Here is a 6,519-nt window from a genome sequence, read left to right as displayed (position 1 = left end):
CGACTGGATGCGAAAGAATTCTTGTCTGATGTCCGCGTCCTGGATTGCCGACACGCTCACGGCCCAATCTTTGAGTCTACTCGATAGCAGAAGTTGATGATGGTCCCGTATGATCGCCCGCATGTGATGGATGGCATAGTAGGCACCCTTCTGACCGCTAGGCGGCTGCTTGACGCAGCAGAACATCGTATTGTGGGAGAACACGTGCTTGCCGTACTTTCGAATAGGCCTGATGAAGGTGCCTCCAGATTTGACGTAGCCGGGGAGAACATCATCAAGAACCTTCTTGACATTTGTGTAGTCTACGTTCGACTGACGGTCCAGGTCGAAATACGTGGCCATGGAATATTTGGGGCTTAGGAGGATGAGCGTGCAATGTGTGTCACTGCAGAAAACACGGAATGTTAAAAGAAAAACGATCGAAATCTAAGAATTCATATGTTACGGGGCGGTTGAGGGGAGGACTTACTCGGTAAAGTAAGGCACGAGGAAGTTATCCTTATCTTGGTTTGCCAGAATGACGCCTTCGAGGTAAGAACTCGCGACTTGCCGGTCCCCAACGCTGCCCAAGATCTTGGCACGCATGTAGAAGGGGTCGACTATCACGATGTCCGGGGTCTTGTCGCGAATGATCCGCATCTCCATACTCAGCGAAAATAGCCGAACAAAGGTGTAGTGCAGCGGATGAAGGTTCAACATAGCGTGGATGTCATCAAACCGCAGAAAGATCGTACCCCCGATGGAGTTATCCACAAAGCCCTTGCCCTCTGGCACCTTGGCCGCGAAAACCGGGTATGCCACATCCTTCTCTCTGAGACGCCGCTTCTCCAAAGAAAGAACACTGTCATGCAGACTCCGCATAGCACCGGTTGCAGCATTGAGCATATTTGTCGGTAGCATCGCCCTACCCGCCACATGCACCCTCCTCGAGATATCCTCAGGTGAAGGTGGCCCGTCCTGAGCACGGATCATACTCGGTGCCGGCTGGCTCGCACCCTTGTTAGTCTTTCTTTTGCGTGCCTTCTTCTTCTCCTGTAATGGGACCGAGTTCTGCTCACAGATCGCCTTCTTGAGTGTATTTGGGCTGATAATATTTCGTACCTCGCCTATCTGAGGCTCGGTGGAGTCGGCAGCTGGAGGCGTCTCCTGAGAGCTGAACGGCAGACGACGCCTGTTGCAACTTGGCTTCTCCATGGTACCAGCTACATCGCGCACGTCTTTTGTTGGGTTGGGTTCTTGAGAAGGAGCCCCCATGAAGTCGCCATCGTACCCATGTTCGGCAAAGTACTGATCAACGTTGCCAAATGTATCGTCGTCGTAGTCGTTCTGATCCTGTGCCATATGCATGTTTGGATCCAGTGGCATAGGGATGTCCGGCACCGTTGCGGCGGTCTTGCTATGGGGCCAACTTGGCGCCGGCACGACTGGCGGTGTTGTCTTTGGGGTGGTGTCCCCCGCCCCCAAACGAATCTGGCTCTTCGGCCAAAGCAGGGGCCAGCTCAGGCAGGCGCTGAGGGTCATCACATCATCATCGTCGGCCCCGACGGGTCGAATCGAAGGTAACAACTCATCGCAGCCTGGCACCACCCGAACCAGTTGAACCCTAAACAAGTTGGGTGGCATCTGGGTACCATGGAACAAGGGGTTGCCCGGTTGAACGATTTTGCCCTTGGCGACATCGACCAACTCGTTGTTCACGAAGTGCAGGAGAGTGCACGGAACGTCGGCGGTGCCCTGCGAAAACATGTAGGGCGTCTGGGATGCCCAGTCAAAGGCAAGGAGATGAAGTCCTCGGCCGAGAGAGGCTTAATTAGTTACCGTGATGATGGCGTCGAGCTCGGCTAATGTCGAGGCACCGCCAACGGCGAGCGTGCAGTTGACGGAGGGGCCGCTTGCTGCAGAGGTGCCGGCCGGCGTACACCCGGGTGCATTAAGCTCCTGTGCCGGCATCGGAGACACCAATGCCGCCTCCACCGGAGACACCAATGGCCCCGCCATCGCATTCTGCGAGTTGCTGGCCGTGAAGCTAGGAATCGGGGGCGGCCCCTGTTGGCCGCCCGCAATCCACGCACTCAACCCCTGGATCAAGGTAGGCACAATGGCGGTGATCGTCGCTCCGAGTCGTTGTTCCACTTGCTCTTGGACAATCTCCGGAATCCGTGCCACCTCTGCCTTGAGTTCTTGAACCTCACGCGCCTGGCTTTCCGAGCTGGTCTTTTTCTCCTTCCGCACACCAGCGGTATAGTATGACCCCCATTTTGTGGACAAGCCTTTGCCGGCCACACGACCAGCTAACGTCGGCTTACTGAGCTTATCCTTGTTCTTCATTACATTCAACGCCCTATTTAGAGTGGTGTCCCAAGGGTTGCTCGTAGTCGACCCCGCGCTACTGCTTTCAGTCGCCTGCGGAAGGAATGTGAACCATTTAGAAATTTGGCTTCATTAATTAGAATGCAACCATATGGAGCTAATTACGCGGGGGTGTATTCCTTACCAGAACAAGCTCAAGCGCCCTGGTCTTCGGATCCGTGGTAAGCTCCTTTGTTATCGGGTCCTCCTTGCACCGGGCCCTGACATAGTTCCTAGTCTGCTTGCTACCGCTGTATTTCTCGAAGCGGGGCGGTAGGCCTTGCTCGGCACGCTCCGCGTCCTTCTTGTCCCATATAGGCTCCGCCACTCTGTAACCGCCGGGACCGAGTTTGTGTTCCCCTAAGTTCAGCTCCCGCATTTCTTTCCCCCACTAACTTGATTGGGAGTTTGCGGTGCTCGAGCAATTGATCTTGAAGTCGTTGTAGTCATCTTCGGTGATCAAAGGATTTTTCTCCTTGATCTTCTCATAACTCTCACCTTTCTCGGTCATTCTCTTCACATTGCTTTTCCAAGTAGACAGGGCCTTGCTCATCTTCGTGAGGGCAGCATTGTTCACTTTATTCCCTTTGAGGCTTGTGTTTTCAAAAGCAGCGGGGAACTTGTATCGTTCGTGCAGCTTTGTGAAGAGGAGGTTGCGCAAATTCCCTCGGTCAGGATGCCTCAGGTTCTCGGTGTTGATCGAGACGGTGCTCTGGAGAATGCACCCGAGCTGAAGCGAGTACCCCTTGACTATTCGTTCGGGCGCCGTTGGATTCCCGTCGGAGTCCACTTCAGTAACTTCCTCCTTGAGGGTGCGGAGCACGGTCGGCGCCGGTCCTTCCGTTGCCTCTTCTGTTGGCTTCCATCTGTGCGTGCGCCGCCATCATCAGTGGTGGCATCCTCGGCGGCACCATCAGTGGTGGCATCAGTGGGGTCATCCTCGGCGGTACCATCAGTGGTCTCAGGATCGGTGGGGAAGGCGGCGTCCTCATACAAGTGAGGTTGTTCCTCCATCTCTCGGGACAGCTCCCAGAATGCCTTGCCGCCCGAACCCCCAGCCTCATCGTTCTGGGCCATGTTTCTCTCTAAATAGAAACAAAGTTTGGTCAAAAAGTTGGTTATTGTCAACGAACAAGATCATGGTCTCATCATTTAGGGTTTGTCGACACCGAGGCATCCTAAAATCTAAGCTTTTATCATTGAGGGTTTTTCGACACCGAGGCACGCCTATGGTTTAATGCAGCTAGAATAAAGGGGCACTTGATCCTACTTAATTAACTACTAAGATACCCCGGCCCATGCATTAGTCACAAGTACCCCATATGTCCTATTTTTAGCAAAGTCATGCTAAAATTCACGGAAAATTTCAGCATGACCTTTGCTGAAAATAGGACATATGGAGTACCCGAATTTGCCGGAACGGAAGTTAATCGACATTCCAGCAAACTCAAGGGCCTCTCGGGTGGACAAGGCAAAAAAGGCCTCCATCACAACATGGAAAAATATATATCAGCAAACTCAAGGGCTTTTGCTTTTGCTTTTCAGTGCCAAATTGTAGCTAGTACCAGCAAATTAACATCTAGCAGCAATCTTCCTAGTCTAAGCATCATCTGACCTGGTAACTGTACCAGTTTGGTTCAATTAAAAAAAAGACCTGGTAACTGTACCAGCTACCACATTGTTCACGGACAGCTACCAAACTATTTCTGTATCAAAACAACATGGTAGCTGTAAATGTGGCAAAGAAGCACAATAAATCTGATAAGTTGGTATACAGCTTCAGGTTCCATACAAAGTCAAATGCCAATGGGCAAAAAAAGTAAGTAGCTAGTTAATTGCCTTATTTTCAGTGTAACAAAAATTATGGGAAAATTTACACTGTTATTAGGGGAAGTTTTATACTGTAATTACATATAAGAAGCATCAGGGCTACACTGAAAATTGCTGAGCTTACACTAAAATACATCTGCACTGCAGGGCTTGTACACACAAATTCAGTTAGATGATCTAACACTGACAAAATAAAGGAAACACCTACTGAACCAATACAGAGATATGAAAGCACAAGTTACTAGCATTTGCCTAAAAACTACATAACTAGGATATGAAAGCACAAGTTACTAGCATTTTCCTAAAAACTACATAACTAGTGGACCAACTCTCTGTCTGTAACAAGAACTATAGATCATGGGTGCTCGGGGGAAAGTAGCACAAACAGACAATGCAAACAACCAATCAACTAGTGAAGCCAATCAAGAACCTAGAGATATAGCTAGCAAACTGAGAAGCACATGCAGAGCAAGAGCAGAGCAGAGCAAAAGAACAAAGCATCAACTTTGTCAAGCGTATGAAATTGCTTAGGTTCAACACAAAACAAAAATGCCCTGTCAATTTTCAATGCCCTGTTTAATTGACCAAACAAGTGTTTTTATAGGCATAATACAGCAGCACAGTACTCCTAGTGATTCTTGGTGAACTGTGGAAGATTAAAGTACCAGATACTAACCATTTCAATAAATATTAAAATGGCCAAAAAAGGCATCATTTGATGAAGCAAACTTGAAGCAGTAGATTAACCAAAAATAAGCTTAACCCTTCAGATACTAACCATTTTATCTAGTGTATAGTTTCTTTGTTTCAGATAGAACCAAGTTTTATCTAGTAGATTAACCAAGTTTCAGATATTAACCAAGGATCTTCCCTTGCAGAAATTGCACATGCCATTCAGAAAGAAAAAGCATTCTGAAGTAGAGTTCAGAAAAAAATTTGTCATCATCAACTAACGTCTCAGCGACTTCTACTGTTTTTATTTTTTGAATTCTGGACTTCTACTGTTCTGTTATGTTGGGCTGCACGATGCCATACATTCCTCTATGCACTTCTAAACTTGTAAGATCTAACCTTTCTAGTACACTACAGAAAGAACAACATGGACGTCTCATGACAGCCGGGAGGAGACTTGGAGTCAAACTACCGCTAGCTTGCTCAACTCCCTATGTTCCGACCTCCACGTACAACAGGTGGTTGCGTGCAAATTCTACCTACTCTTGGAAACATATAGAGTCACAGGGCATTCCTTTCTTGTTTCTGTTCAAGAACCTTGAGAGGAAAAGACAACAAGTTGATGATTATTATCAGCAAAGACTAGCCAAGACAAACAACGCTATAACTGACTGTTTTGGTTGCATTTGGTTTTTCTAGATGTACAATATCTAAAACTAATGAACCAGGAAGAAAAATGTGAAAAATTGTGAGAGGGGGAGAGGGGGAGAGGAGGAGAGGAGGAGGGGGAGCTCACGGGGGCAGGAGGAGGGTTGGTAGCACCACATTTTCTTGTACAGTTAACCAATTTTCTTGTCGGTTTGAGAGCTGGTAGCACCACATTGATGTGTTTATGCCAGCTAGAGCAGAACTAGTCGTCCTCACAACAGAACATTTGACAGGGCAACAACAACAGAACTAGTCGTCCTCACAACTAAAATAACCAGGGCAGCAACAACCAGCCATCATGCCTAACTGCCTACCCAATTCCCATTTCAATTTGCACTTGACCAAACCATGTCCATCGTGCCTAACAAGCAGCAACCTATTCATACAAGTCGGGTGAAACATGCATGTGCTAATCAAACATGAAGGAAGGGCATACATATATGATTATTAACCAATCCGAGAGACTTTGCGGGTTTTTTGAACCAAACCAAGTGCAAGTAGCACTAGATTTTAGCCTTTCGCATCATCACCACTACGAATTCCACAACAGCCCTGACTAATTAACCGCATGATCATAGAAAAGGAGAAAAAATCCCCACCCAGTTCGTCGAACAGAGTAGAGCACAAAAATCCCCTCCAATGAATTTTACCACGATCTACTACTTGGGGCCGCGAATTCGCAGGACTGTAGGAGCATGGAATGGATAATAAGGAGGCGCATACCTAGAGGAAGAGACGACCACCGACGATTCTGCGAAGTTGAAGAAGAAGAAGCCGATCTGGATGGATGATGACGATCTCCTCCGTGCGCTCCGTGGATATTTGGGCTCCTGTGTGCGCTCAACAATGGTGTCGGGGCGGCGCTGGCGACGGTGGTGTGGACGGGGCGGCGCTGGTGTCAGGGCGGCGTCGAGGGCGGCGGGGCAACGGTGGTGTCGGGGCGGAGCTGGCGATGGTGGT

The sequence above is a fragment of the Triticum aestivum genome, chromosome 1B (genome assembly GCF_018294505.1).
Source record: "Triticum aestivum cultivar Chinese Spring chromosome 1B, IWGSC CS RefSeq v2.1, whole genome shotgun sequence".
Taxonomy (NCBI): domain Eukaryota; kingdom Viridiplantae; phylum Streptophyta; class Magnoliopsida; order Poales; family Poaceae; genus Triticum; species Triticum aestivum.
Note: the sequence above shows the minus strand (reverse complement) of the source record.